Below are 15,370 nucleotides of genomic sequence, written 5' to 3' on the forward strand. Positions count from 1 at the left end.
AAGAGCAGGCTTCTCATTAGATCATACACTACCTTGAATGAAAATTAGACATAGTCAGGACTCTTTTAAAAAAAAATTTTAATGTTCATTTACTTACTTTAGAGAAAGAGAGAGAAAGAGAGAGCCCAAGTGGGGGAGAAACACAGAATGAGAGGGAGACACAGAATCTGAATCAGCTCCAGGCTCTGAAATGTCAATGCAGAGCCTGATGCGAGGCTCAAACTCACTAAGCTGAAATTGGACACTTAACCAACTGAGCCACCCAGGCGACCCAACTATCTGGGACTTTTTTAAAACATGCCCACGTCCTGGTTGAAAACCTCAGTTATTCTGTCTTGAGTGATGATTAAAAGCTCATCACTGGGGCGCCTGGGTGGCTCAGTTGGTTGAGCCTCCGACTTCGGCTCAGGTCATGATCTCACAGTTCATGGATTCGAGCCCCGCATCAGGCTCTATGCTGACAGCTCAGAGCCTGAAGCCTGTTTCAGATTCTGTGTCTCCCTCTCTCTCTGCCCCTCCCCTGTTCGCACTGTGTCTCTGTCTCAAGAATAAATAAACATTAGAAAAATTAAAAAAAAAAAAAAAAAAGCTCATCAGGTGATGCTAACATATGTCCTGAGTTGAAAACCATTGCATCGTTACAGGATCTGCAGTATCAGTTTTTGTTTCCCTCATACTGTAGTGTTGTAAGTATGTAGGAAGTGATGTAGTAAGTGATAACTAAAGTTTGTGGAATAAATTAATAAAATATTATCTTCAGGCCTATCCTAAATATATTAATTTATACAGATTTTCTATAATGATTGAAAGGTAAATTTCAAATAAACCATATAGAACCCAAAATGAAAAGTCAAAACCTTTTAGAATGTCTTTATTTTACTATAAAATATTTTACTTTTACTACATATTTATTATGCTGAATTCAAATCATTTTATAAAGAGATTATGTGTTCATGTGTGTTGATATTTATATTTCCTTCAGAAGGGTGTGTATATCACATGGGTTTATTAGAGATGGAATACAATTTTAAGCTCTAACACACCATGAAGTATAAAGGGTGAGCAACAGGTGAAAGAGGTCCTGATATGATTGTGTCCTCTGAAAGGACTAGTACCTCTGGTCCTAGAAGAGAGAAAATCTAGAATAAATAGTGTTCATATCACTCAGTTTTCTGTGTTGCACATTCCAATCAGTCTATAGAGAATTCTCTGGGAGATTGAGTCAGAAAGCAAAAATACTCTAGGACATATACCGTTTATTTTCACTCTCCACAGCTTTATAAATGTCTACTTTTATTATTGTTAATGACATGTTTCTTCTTGTATGTAACAGTCTTGGAATCAAATTAAGAAAAGGCACAAATATATTAATAAGATTTATTTAACCCATGTGTCTAAATAATCAGAATGAATCACTAATAGAATTTAAAGTATTTCAAAATGCTTGTTAGTTCAGCTGTTCTCTAAATATTTATTGGTATGCCTGTTTGCCAGATACTTACTTAGCTCTTTTGTTGACTTATCCAATCATAATCAAGGTTAAATCTTGGAAAATTAAGAAGTGATCCAAATTTATCTTAGGTTATCTTTGCTCCACTTCTTTTTTTTTTTTTTTTTTTTTTTTTTTTAATTTTTTTTTTAACGTTTATTTATTTTTGAGACAGAGAGAGACAGAGCATGAACGGGGGAGGGGCAGAGAGAGAGGGAGACACAGAATCGGAAACAGGCTCCAGGCTCCGAGCCATCAGCCCAGAGCCCGACGCGGGGCTCGAACTCACGGACCGTGAGATCGTGACCTGAGCCGAAGTCGGACGCTTAACCGACTGAGCCACCCAGGCGCCCCATCTTTGCTCCACTTCTATGTATCTTTCCTGTCCTTGTGTCCTTTCTCTCACCATCTATTGCCCATTTTAAAAAGGTTCAATTCTCCTAACTTTTGTCTCTCTCTTCCCCACAAAAAATGATTTTATGATCATTCACAGTAAGTTATAAATGACATAAAATCATTTCATATATCCAAAACCAAATCACGTTGTGCAAAGGGGGCAAATTGTCTAACCTGAATATACAGAAAACAAGTCAAATTTTCCCCAACTATAAATGCCTGATAACGTGAAATTAGTTTTCTCAAATTTTACTTTCTAATCAGATTCCACTAATCAGAACTCAAATTGGGCAAAATTTGGACAAAATGGTATACAGTAATCATCTAGTCAAGATCTGTATGAGTATGGTAATATTTTATATGCAAGGCTACCAAACAAATGTCTGTGAAACTCATGTTATCTGTTTTTGATTTCCTGATTACTCTCAAAAAGTAATGGCCCATTTTTCTAAGAAAATGGCTATAGCCACAGTTTACAAAATAGGGGTCCTATAGGGTGTTTAAAAATTTTTAAATGAAACCCATCCACATTATTTCATAGATTTAAGTATTTATTAAACAGATCTCTTAGGTATTTATTTTGGTGTGGGGGTGCCATGAATAAAAATAACTGAGATATTAATTGTGATGTAATTTGAAAAAGTTTGGGAACCTCTGGGCCATATTATAACTATGTCATGTATAACTATGACAATACCTAATATTGGAATATTGATGGATCACCAAGCTCATCATCATCATCATCATCACCACCACCAATAGCTAATTAATCATCAAGTTCTACCAAGTCAACCTTGAAAAATTTTGCACTTTAAAGTCACTGTTTCCATTTCAACATATATAGATCAAATTCATATAATTTAAAGCAATAGTATTTGGTGTTCCTATCTCCAGGCTTTCTTTCTTCCAATCCATTTTACATACTGCTATCATACAGCAACCTGAAGTAAATACTTGGGTTGATTTCAGCCTCTAAAATCCAAATTGCACTTGGTTCTCTCCATCCCTCTCTCTCCCTCTCCCTCTTTCTCTGGCTTTGTCTCCCTGTCTCTGTCTCTGTCTCTCTCTCCATAATATAAAAAAAAATTCCTCTGGGAAACAACCCATCCTCAATTCTTATTTATGTGGTTGTAGGGAATGATATGAGTGTTCAATGCCCAGCCAGTCATAAATTAAATTATTGAATTATTTTATCCATACGAGTTATGGTTCAGGGATAGGCTTATGATCCACACCTGGTAAATCTGTATAATTCCATTCGTTTAGCCACAGTAATTGGATCAGAGATGAGTTTGTGACTCTAGAAATTTCAAGCATAAAATATAGTAACTTTATTCAGGAGTCAACAGAAATTTCTGTCTCTTATTCTGGACTTAATCCTAGGAGGATGTAAGCCTAAAACTGAAGTAAAGTACCATATGGAGCTTGAGATTTAAAACAGAGTTAAGAGAAAGATAAAAACCAATTCCTTATTATATCATCTGTATCCCCAGCATGTTTCTGAAACCCAATTTACCTCTAAACTTTTCCATGATATGTACAAATCCTTTCTTTCTTCAGTCAGCTATAGTTTGGTTATCTGACAATTATCAGTAAAGGAGTATTACGCAATGCACAGTCTTTCATTATGTCATTTACTTGCTTAAAAGTAAATTCTTTTTTTTGCCCAGAATACCAATACAAATATTCTGGCTAGTGACTAAAATGTGTCTTTTCCAAAACTTTCACTTGTATCTCATTTAAAAAAATGTTTTTTTTAATTTTTTATTTATTTTTGAGAGAGAGAGAGAGAGACAGAGCACAAAGAGGGAAGGGGAAGAGAGAGAGAGGGAGACAAGGAATCCAAAGCAGGCTCCAGGTTCTGAGCTGTCAAAACAGAGCCCCATGCAGGGCTTGAACCCACGAACTGGGAGATCATGACCTGAGCTGAAGTCAGACGCTTAACCAAATGAGCCACCCAGGCACCCCTACTTCTATCTCATTTAAAAAAAAATCTGTTTGTACCCTACAGTCCAGCCAAGTGATTTACCAGTACTATACCCTGAAAACTTAATGGCTTTGCTTTACTTAGTAAATGTATTTGATTCTACTTAGGAAAGAAAGCTCTCCTACTACCTGTTCAAATCTACCTATCCATAGAAACTCAGCAAAAAAGAAGCCTCTTCCTAAAAAACTTCCTAAATCAGAATTGACAATGATCTTTCAACCTCTAATATCTACTTCATTCTAGATTTTGTGATACTCAACAAATAGTTGCTAAATGAATGAATACAAAATCTTAACATGTATCACCTAATTAGCCTTTCCTTTACTGCTATTCTAATTTCTCTATTGTATAATATGTTGTTTATGAATATTTATCATACCAAGTAAACTGCTCCTAAAAAGAACACTTTGTATTACAATACTTTGTATTCCTTACAGCAATCAGCACCAAACTCCCTGAAGCACAAGTATTATTGCAGATATTTTTACAATTTGTATTCAGCTTACTCAATAATGTTATTTATTTGCGAATAGTGTACAATTATCACTAATAATTTCTTGCTTCTAAAGAGTTAACTATTTTTTTCTTGTTACAAACCTTTAAAATGTACAACAAACCATCAACAAACTATGAAATACAGTTGCACTCAAGTCACAATATACATAGGATTGATTATGATGAAAAACTTCTGTATCTCTATGATTCTCTGCTCCTCTATTATTATAGCAGACTGCATTTTACTCGTATGCATAGGAAATCAAGAACAAGACTGAGAGGATTTTCTTTTTCCAGCCTCTAGTTAGTTTTTCAATTTCCTTCCCTGTTTCCCGGCACAAATGTCTTGCTTTTCTGTGGTGATAATACTAGTCCCTTCTTCAATTCTAATCTTCTCACTTCTTTTCTGATTTTCCTTCTCTTGTTTCTAATCTCTGTCACTTGACTCATTTTGCATAACAAGTAGAGAAAAGAGAGAGAAAAAGAGGACAACTCTGAGTGCAGTTTATAATGTTTTGATTTATTTCTTCTTCTTCGGAATCCTGTGTCTGGGTATTTCTTCAAGCAGCCAAATTTTTGTTGTTTTCTCAGAATTTTCTCACTAAGCTAAGGGATTCTAGAGAAAATACACCAAAGAAATGGATTTTCTTCATTGTAGAAGGGATACAGGGAAATCGTCTAGAGAGGTAGTAAATAAAATACTGATTAGATGAGTACTCTTCCAAAAGAGATACTGATGAATATTCTATACGGAAAGAGCAAACCATGCTGTGCATAAATGATTTTATATATGTAATTAAGGTCGTCATAGTGCTTCAAAATCTCAACTTGAAAAACCATGACATTGATTTAGCTCCTGCAAATGAGCCACCTCCAAGGCACAGATTACTTACTAATCAATCTCTTAATAAACCAAGGAAGGGAGATCTGACCTCATCGCCCTTCAGACTCCCCAGCTATGTTGATTTTATTTCCATAATAGTATTAATTCCGCATAGAGATCAAAAATTAATCCAAAACATCTCATAGGAAGATAAATAGTGTAGACAAATCTAATTAACACATAGAAAATGCATTAAGCATGTCTAGCTCCTGAAGATTAAGATGATCTGTTCTTTTGAGCAGAAACATTTTTTAATATGTTTAGGTTTCTTACTTTGATTCTTTCACAAAAAAACTTCTAGAGTAAAAACCAATGTTCTATTAAAGGTGATTTAAAAATTACTGCAAGATGTTGTGGGTGCATTTATTAATCAATCATGAGTATTTAATTGAACATACCATTTTGGTTATTAACCTAGAACAGTGACTAAATGCACAATAGCAATTGCAAAAAAAACACAAAACAAAACAAAACAAAACAAAAAAACACCCTCAAGGTATAAACTTGAAACGTTGATGTAGAAAACCTCAACTAAATATCCCTGACCTTCACTGAGTCCACAGTGGGATAATTAAATATAAGTGTTAAGCTAGGTATAATGGTACATTGGCAACAGTGAGAACTGTTGAAGGGAAAATATGGCAAGTTGTTCAGATAAGAATGTCACAAAACAAGAAAGCTCACATCCACAATTATTTTGGTGAAATTCACTTTTCAGAGCATCTCAAAACCAAATGATTCATCGCAATAGAAAATGAAAACACCCTTGAGTTTTAGGTTTTGAAACATTACACACAAATAGTTCAAATTTATCTAGGCTACATTTTAGAGAAAGCAATGCATAGAGGCAAACATATTGGACTTTTCAGTTCCTTTATAAATATACCGAACTCATGAAAATGATATCATCACAAAAGTAACCTATCAAAGTTTTTAGAAAATGATAATGTGTCCTACAGAAATACAGTTATATTTCTGTCTTAAGGAAGCAGAGAAATCTCTTTTTGCAGCATGTGGGAAAAAGAAAATCTGATAACTACAATATGCTCATTACATAGATATAATAGGAAATGTTTTTGTATACAAATAAACATATTAAAATATTTGAATAAGTATAATGGATTATTTTTTTTACTTCTGTGATGATTTAGTTATATTTCCCTTACTAAAATACTATGCTATATTTTTGTTGGCTCTGATATCCTGACAACTTTCAAAAATAAACGTGGCCACAGTGATGGTGTAGTCCTATTTCTATTAAAGAAGACAAATTGTTCTCGGATTGACATCACTCAATGCTAGTCAATTAACTTTTCCATGACATTCTATACAGTTTAAACTTAACTTTAGGGGCGCCTGGGTGGCATAGTCGGTTGGGCGTCCGACTTCAGCCAGGTCACGATCTCGCGGTCCGGGAGTTCGAGCCCCGCGTCGGGCTCTGGGCTGATGGCTCAGAGCCTGGAGCCTGTTTCCGATTCTGTGTCTCCCTCTCTCTCTGCCCCTCCCCCGTTCATGCTCTGTCTCTCTCTGTCCCAAAAATAAATAAACGTTGAAAAAAAAACTAAAAATAAATAAATAAATAAATAAATAAATAAATAAATAAATAAACTTAACTTTATATCCAGGTTACTCTAAAAATTGTTGGGTATTTTTTTCTCCAATTTTTCTTCAAATTCCTATTATTTTGATTTTAAGTCAATGAACACATCATTACAAATATATGCTTTTTTTCATTTGGTTCTAAGAGACTACAAAAGTGTTTAAGCATTTGATTTTTTTTCTCTCTCACATGTTATATCCAAAAAACAAAGCTAGTAAAATGGATGCATAGTGCCATCAATCCTACTAAACTTGTAGTATGCATTACAAACTGGAAAACCTAAAACAATAAGTTCTCTTTTTACTAAGTCATGTTAGCAGTATTTAACCTGTGGCTATTTCATGTTTGCCAAGGTCTTAGAAATAACATTCCTACCCAAAATTAAAAAAAAAAGTTTGGTGATAAAAGTCATCATTAGAATAAGAAAAATATGTATTTTTACCCTGAGAGAGACGTTTTTACCTCCAAGTGTGATTAAAGGGAGAGGTATTGGTAAATCAACATAATTTCCTTACAAGTCAGGACTAAGTCAGGATGTCTGTCTCTACTCCTTCTATTCAACATTACACTTGAGCTATGTACCACAAGGTCAAAAAAAAAAACAATAAAAGGACTAGGAAGGAGGAAAGAGAAATGCCATTATGCACAGACAATATGATTGTCTAAACAGAAAATATAAAACACAAATTACAAATTGAAGCAAATAGCACAGCAATGTTCTTCATATAAAATCAATTCTGAAAAATCAGTTGTAGTCCTATAAACAAGCAGAAAACAATTAAAGTGTGATTTTTAAAACATCTACATTAGCAACGAACTATTGGACATTTAGGATAAGTTTCACAAAAGTGGTATAATACCTTTCTGAAGAAAATTGCTAACTTTATTAAAAGACTTTGAAGAATTGCTAATTAAATGAAGAACTATTATTAAATGTCCAAGAATAAGGAAACTCAATATATTAAAGATTTCAATCTGCTCCCAAATTAATCTATAAATTCAATTCAATTCTAGTCAAAATCCCCAAAGTTTTTGGTAAGGAATTTAGTGAGATGATTTTAAAACATGTTAAAGAGCAGATAGTCAAGAATAGTCAATTGGATATTCTTTCCTGCTTTGTCAAAGATTAGTTGACCATATATGTGTGGGTCCATTTCTGGGTTCTCCTTTCTGTTCCATTGATCTGAGTGTCTGTTTCTGTGCCAGTACCATACTGTCTTGATGATTACAGCTTTGTAGTATAGCTTGAAGTCCAGGATTGTGATGCTTCCTGCTTTGGTTTTCTTTTTCAAGATTGCTTTGGCTATTTGGGGTCTTTCCTGGTTCCATACAAATTTTAGGATTATTTGTTCTAGCTCTGTGAGGAATGCTGGTGTTATTTTGATAGGGATTGCACTGAATATGTAGATTCCTTTAGGTAGTATCGACATTTTAACAATATTTGTTCTTCCTATCCAGTAACACGGAATATATTTCCTTTTTTTGTGTGTGTCTTCTTCAGTTTCTTTCACAAGCTTTCTATAGTTTTCAGTGTATAGATTTTTCACCTTTTTGGTTAGATTTATTCCTAGGTATTTTATGGTTTTTGGTGCAACTGCAAATGGGATTGATTCCTTGATTTCTCTTTCTGTTGCTTCATTATTGGTGTGTAGGAATACAACTGATTTCTGTGCATTGATTTTATATCCTGCAACTTTACCGAATTCATGAATCAGTCCTACCCGTTTCCTAATGGAATCTTTTGGATTTTCCATACAGAGTATCATGTCATCTGCAAAGAGTGAAAGCAGGAAAGAATATCCAATGGAATAAAGACAGTCTCTTCAGCAAGTGGTGCTGGGAAAACTGGACAGAGACATGCAGAAGAAGGAAACTGGACCATTTTCTTACACCATACACAAAAATAAACTCAAAATGGATGAAAGACCTAAATGTAATACAGGAAGCCATCAAAATCCTCAAGGAGAAAGCAGGCAAAAACCTCCTTGATCTTGGCCACAGCAACTTCTTACTCAACGTGTCTCCGGAGGCAAGGGAAACAAAAGCAAAAATGAACTATTGGGACCTCATCAAAATAAAAAGCTTCTGCACAGCGAAGGAAACAATCAGCAAAACTAAAAGGCAACCAACGGAATGGGAGAAGATATTTGCAAATGACGTATCAGATAAGGGTTACTATCAAAATCTATTAAAAAACATATCAAACTCAACACTCCAAACAAATAATCCAGTGAAGAAATGGGCAAAAGACATGAACAGACACTTCTCCAAAGAAGACATACAGATGGCCAAATGACACATGAAAAAACTCTCAACATCACTCATCATCAGGGAAATACAAATCAAAACCATAATTAGATACCACCTCATACCTGTCAGAATGGCTAACATTAACAACTCAGGCAACAACAGGTGTTGGCGAGGTGGAGAAAGAGGATCTCTTTTGCACTGCTGGTGGGAATGCAAACTGGTGCAGCCACTCTGGAAAACAGTATGGAGGTTTTTCAAAAAATTAAAAATAGAACTATCCTATGACCCAGAAATTGCACTACTAGGTATTCATCCAAGGGATACAGGTATACTGTTTTGAAGGGGCACATGCACCCCAATGTTTATAGCAGCACTATCAGCAACAGCCAAAATATGGAAAGAGCTCAAATGTCCACTGATGGATGAATGGATAAAGAAGGTGTGGTATGTACATACAATGGAGTATTACTTGGCAATCAAAAAGAAATTTTGCCATTTGCAACTACGTGGACGGAACTAGAGGGTATTATGCTAAGAGAAATTAGTCAGTGAGAGAAAGACAAATATCATACAACTTCACCCATATGAGGACATTAAGATACAAAACAGATGAACACAAAGGAAGGGAAGAAAAAATAACATAAAAACAGGGAGGGGGGAAAACATAAGAGACTCTTAAATATGGAGAGCAAACAGAGTGTTACTAGAGGGATTGTGAGAGGGGGGATGGGCTAAATGGGTAAGGGCATTAAATAATCTACTCCTGAAATCACTGTTGCACTATAGGCTAATTAACTTGGATGTAAATTAAAAGAAGAAGAAGAAGAAGAAGAAGAAGAAGAAGAAGAAGAAGTCGTCAAGACAATACAATAAAAGAAGTACATGGGGTCCTTACTTCAGCAGATCCATGATTTATTATGTTATAATAAAAAAGGAAGTGTAGTAACAAGGCGGGGTGGAACAACAATGAGGAGTGGAACAATAAGTCAGTAGATCAAAAGAGAGAGTCCAGAAACAGATCCACCATACATGGAGATCAGATAAATGAAAGAAATATCTCTGAAACTAGTAAGGGAAGGATCAATTATTTAATAATTGGAGGCTGTGACAATTGGAGGCCTGATGATCCAACCAATGATGACCCTACCCTCACATTAATTCTAAGTTTAATAAAGAAAATAGTTTGTAGGGCATCTTGAATGGCTCAGTCAGTTAAGCGGCTGACTTAGCTCAGGTCATGATCTCACGGTTGATGGGTTCAGGCCCCGCATGGGCTCTCTGCTGACAGCTCAGAGCCTGGAGCCAGCTTCAGATTCTGTGTCTCCCTTTCTCTCTACCCCTCCCCCATTCATGCTCTGTCTCTCAAAAATAAATAAAATGTTTTTAAAAATTGTTTAAAAATAATAATTTGTAACACAAACTTCAAAACTTCCAGAAAAAAATAGAAATATATTTATTACCTCATAATGGGAAAGAATTTCTTTTAAAAATGAAAGCACAAATTAAAATGGAAATGGCTTATAAATTTGGCTATATTTAAAACAACAAAACTTCTATTCATCAAAATTTACCATAAACAGAGTAAAACAACAAGCCAGAGCTCAAGGGAACTGATTTGCAATTCACATAACTACCAAAATTTTCATATCCAGAATATGTTGAAAAAAAAGCCATAGTAATCAATAAAGAAAAAGTCAAAAGAGAAAGATACTTAGAAAAGTGATCAGAGACTTTGACCAGGCAACTTAAAGAAGATGAAAGCTGCAAAGTCAATGAATGTATAGAAAGACACTTAATCTCATTAGTAAGTAGAGACAAGTAAAATAAAACCATAATAAAATGTCATTAAACATTCATCAGTGTGCAAACATTTAAAGATTTTTAAAGTATTAAGTGATGGGGAGGAAAGAGCAACACACTCACTTATAGGAATACAAATGATCATCTGATTTTGTAAGCCAGTTTGCCAAAATCTAGTAATGTTGAAAATATATATACCCTATGTCCTCCTAAGTAGAGCCCCTACCACCATGATGCTCAAATTATGAGGAGCTCTGAAAATACATCAGGGCCATTTGGAAGTTAAAAAACTAAACATGCAACTACCAGATGACCCCGCAATTGCATTCCTGGACATGTGTCCTAGAGAAATACAAACACACGTTCAAACGAAAACTTAAAAATGAATATTTACAGCAGTTTTATATGTAATAACCAGAAAACCTGGAAACACTCAAGATGTCCTTCTACAGGTGAATTGTTAAGCAAACTCTGGTACATTCATACCATGAAATACCACTAGTAATAAAAAGGAAGAAACTATTTACACATGCAACACATTAGATGAATCTTCACAGAATTATGCTAAATGAAAAAAGTCAATCACCAAAATTTACATATACTATAAATCTATTTACATACTATTCTTGAAATGACAAATTATAGAAATGGAGAATAAATTAATGGTTGCCAGGGTTTAAGAAGGGATTTGGTGGGAGAGAAATGGATGTGGCTATAAAGGGGCGATAGGAGGGATCCTTGTGGTGATGGAAATGTCTTGACTCTATTAATGTCAATCCTGGTTGTGATATTGTACTATGGTTTTGCAAGATATTATCACTGGGGAAATTGGGTAAATGAGATCGTTCTATATTGTTTTCTACAACTGCATGTCAATTTGCAATTACCTCAAAATGAAAGTTAAATTTAAAATAAGAGCCTAAATGTCCATCAACTGACGAATGGATAAAGAAATTGTAGTTTATATACACAACAGAATACTACGTGGCAATGAGAAAGAATGAAATATGGCCTTTTGTAGCAACATGGATGGAAATGGAGAGTGTTATGCAAATGAAATAAGTCATACAGAGAAAGACAGATACCATATGTTTTCACTCTTATGTGGATCCTGCTAAATCTAACAGAAGATCATGGGGGAGGGGAAGGAAAAAAAAAAGGTTAGAGAGGGAGGGAGCCAAAATATAACAGACTCTTAAAAACTGAGAACAAACTGAGGGCTGATGGGGGGTGGGAGGGAGGTGAGGGTGGGTGATGGGTATTCAGGAGGGCACCTGTTGGGATGAGCACTGGGTGTTGTATGGAAACCAATTGACAATAAATTTCATATTTAAAATAAATAAATAAATAAATAAATAAATAAATAAATAAATAAAATAATAAGATTCAAAGACATTTATGTATAGACCCTATCTACAGAGACTTTGAGTCAACTGATCTGGAGGGAAATTTTGACATACATCATTTTTTTGAATACTTTTAAAGTTTATTTTATTTTGAGAGAGAGAGAGAAAGAGAGAATCCCAAGCAGGCTCTGTGCTGTCAGTGTGGAGCCCAATGTGGAGCCTGAACTCACAAACCATGAGTTCACAATCTGAGCTGAAACCAAGAGTCACACGCTCAACAAAATGAGCCAACCAGGTTCCCCAGCATACATCATTTTTAAGTGCCTAGATAATTCAGATGGTCAGACAGGATTGAGTCCTGTCTTAGAGCTACTCTCATGTGTATGCCCCAAGAGACATGTGGTTAAGAAAACTGATTCTTAAGCCTTATTGTCAAATTGATTTCTAGCAACACCATGTACTAGCTGTGCAAAGTTGACTGAGTTTCCTTGTCTGTACATTATATACAATAATAGTATTTATTATAAATTATTGTGGGACTAAATGATTCAGTCACTTATATAAGTCACTTAGAACAGTGTCTGAAACATAATAAACACTAAAAAAGTGTTTTATACTAATTTCATCATTATATTATTGCTATAGAAATTTATAAAAATAGAATGGAAATTTGTAAACATTTATAAAATTTTATAATTCATAAAATAATAATTTTATGATTTATAAAATTCATAAATATAAATTTATAAAAATTTGTAAAGACATCTAAATATACATCAGTAAAAGAATGGATGAAAGAAACCAGTTTCACTCATAAAATACAATACTGTATACTCGTGAAATTTAGTGAAATTTAAAAAGCCAGAAGTTTATGTATCAATTATAATGACTTTTGCAAACATAATTATCATAAAATGCAGGTTACAAAAAATATATACTTGGCCTCATCATTTAAAAATCTGAAAATTTCTCTAGATATTGTTTAGCAATATATAGAAAATGTAAATGTAGTAAATGTATGAAAGTAGGCATGAGAAGGATATTTAAATTAAAAAATAGCTCCATCTGTGGAAGATAGGAGTGAACATAATCAGGGATAGGTATATCTGTGTTCCAACTGTGTTCATTTATCTTTTCAATTTCACTGTAAGTACTGTGATTTTTTATTATCTTTCTAACTTTTGTATATATATCTGAAGTGTTTTATAATAACAATAATAACCTAAATTTATTTTTCTATATATATTGTGTTCTGTACTAAACTCTTTAAATGGCCTAGTCACTTTTTTCTTCTTATAACCTGATAAAGTAATCTCATTTGCCCTACTTTGTAAAAGAAGAAACTGAGGCTAAGAGAGTTTAGGTGATGCACCCAAGAGCATGGTTAGAAAGGGGCAGAACTGGGATTTGAATCCAGACAGACCAAATATAGTGCCTGGAACATGGCAGACAGTCACTAAATGGAAGATGAAATTTCTGGCAATCATCATTTCCTAGTAGAAAGAATTGAAAGTGAAATCAGACCTGAGTTTCAGGTTTATCTCTCTGAACCCTAATTTTCCTGTATCTATAGTAGAGTGGTTGGCAAGAGTAGAAGCAACATACACAAAGGTACAGAACATAGTGAATATCCAATGGTTGACAGTTATTGGTTGGTGTTTAGTTTGGGGGAAATGAGGCACCATTGCAGGTTTTAGCCCAAATGTGTCAAGCTGGGATACAATTTGTAGAGGATTGAAAAGAGTTGAAGAAACTGGAGGATTAAATTTATGTTTTAGTTTTGTACAGACATAGCCTTTAAAACACATTGGCCTATTGTAAAATTGTATTGTGTTTTTAAAGCAAGATTCTTGGCCAAATATCCTAGAATCCACAAAGATATTAACATAATGCATACAATAATAAATGCCCTTTGACCTAAAATACTAAAATTTAGTATGAATAGTTGGAAGCAGCAAAGGCAAACTGCTAAGTTTTATATGCTTTCATTGGAAAAATGTTCTTAAAATCAAACCGAAGTAGAGAAAAATACTTGTCTTATAATGAGAAGTTTAACCAAGGAAAGGTCTATCAAAATTGCATTTAATAAAGAGGATACACTAACGGAGGTGTTAAGTGACACCTGGCAATTTATCTTCCCTCAGAGTAAGTTTATGCCTCTGTTAAAAAGTGCCAATAGAGGGGCGCCTGGGTGGCGCAGTCGGTTAAGCGTCCGACTTCAGCCAGGTCACGATCTCGCGGTCCGTGAGTTCGAGCCCCGCGTCGGGCTCTGGGCTGATGGCTTGGAGCCTGTTTCTGATTCTGTGTCTCCCTCTCTCTCTGCCCCTCCCCCGTTCATGCTCTGTCTCTCTCTGTCCCAAAAAAATAAGTAAACGTTAAAAAAAAAAAATTTTTTTTTAAAAAGTGCCAATAGAGGGGTGCCTGAGTGGCTCAGTCGGTTGAGCATCCAACTTCGGCTCAGGTCATGATCTCAGTTTGTGGGTTCGAGCCCCGCGTCGGGCTCTGTGCTGACAGCTCAGAGCCTGGAGTCTGCTACAGATTCTGTGTCTCCCTCTCTCTCTGCCCACCCCCCACTCACACTCTGTCTCTCTCTCCTTCAAAAATAAATAAACATTAAAAAAATGTTTTAAATAAAAAGTGACAATAGAACCACATCTGTAAGACTATTATGAGGACACATTAAGACACTGCATATAAAATGCTTAGTGTATACGTTAACTATTACTATTATTATTAATTACCATTATTATTTTCTAAAGGTCAAATGAATAGCAGATAAATTTTACTAATACCTCTCAAGATGTCTGCATAATAAAAAATACACAAGGTAGAATAAAAACAGCATTCCAATTGTATTGTGGAAGCCTTTATTGAAATCCACACCAATTCATTTAATGGTTCTTCTATTTGATACTGATTTGTTACACTTGATATAGCCATAAACTACAATATATTTGCAACTAACAAATATTGTATTTTTTCTATATTATGACAGCACAAAGAAACAAAAGATAACAACAGCAAGATGCTACCGGAATTTCAAAAGATTGTGATCCAATTCTGACTGATTAAATACCTGTGAGACTTTTATCAATTCATTTTTTTAGTTCAATTTTTTCCTACC

The 15,370-nt window shown here is 34.6% G+C and overlaps 1 protein-coding gene across 5 annotated transcripts in view; it reads right to left on the reverse strand.

Annotated features, from left to right (window-relative positions):
- The window catches only part of CNTN1 (contactin 1), a 368,487-nt gene that overhangs the window by 200,051 nt on the left and 153,066 nt on the right, over nt 1-15,370 (reverse strand). The window contains exon 3 of one of the 5 annotated variants that reach the window (XM_086713644.1): nt 9,223-9,331. The exons of the other annotated variants lie outside the window; for them this stretch is intronic. The gene's annotated coding sequence lies outside the window, so the exon portion shown is untranslated. The remainder of the gene's footprint in view (nt 1-9,222; nt 9,332-15,370) is intronic. 5 annotated transcript variants of the gene reach the window in all.

The sequence above is a fragment of the Puma concolor genome, chromosome B4, assembly GCF_028749965.1.
Source record: "Puma concolor isolate L17-30 chromosome B4, mPumCon1.1.hap2, whole genome shotgun sequence".
NCBI lineage: Eukaryota > Metazoa > Chordata > Mammalia > Carnivora > Felidae > Puma > Puma concolor.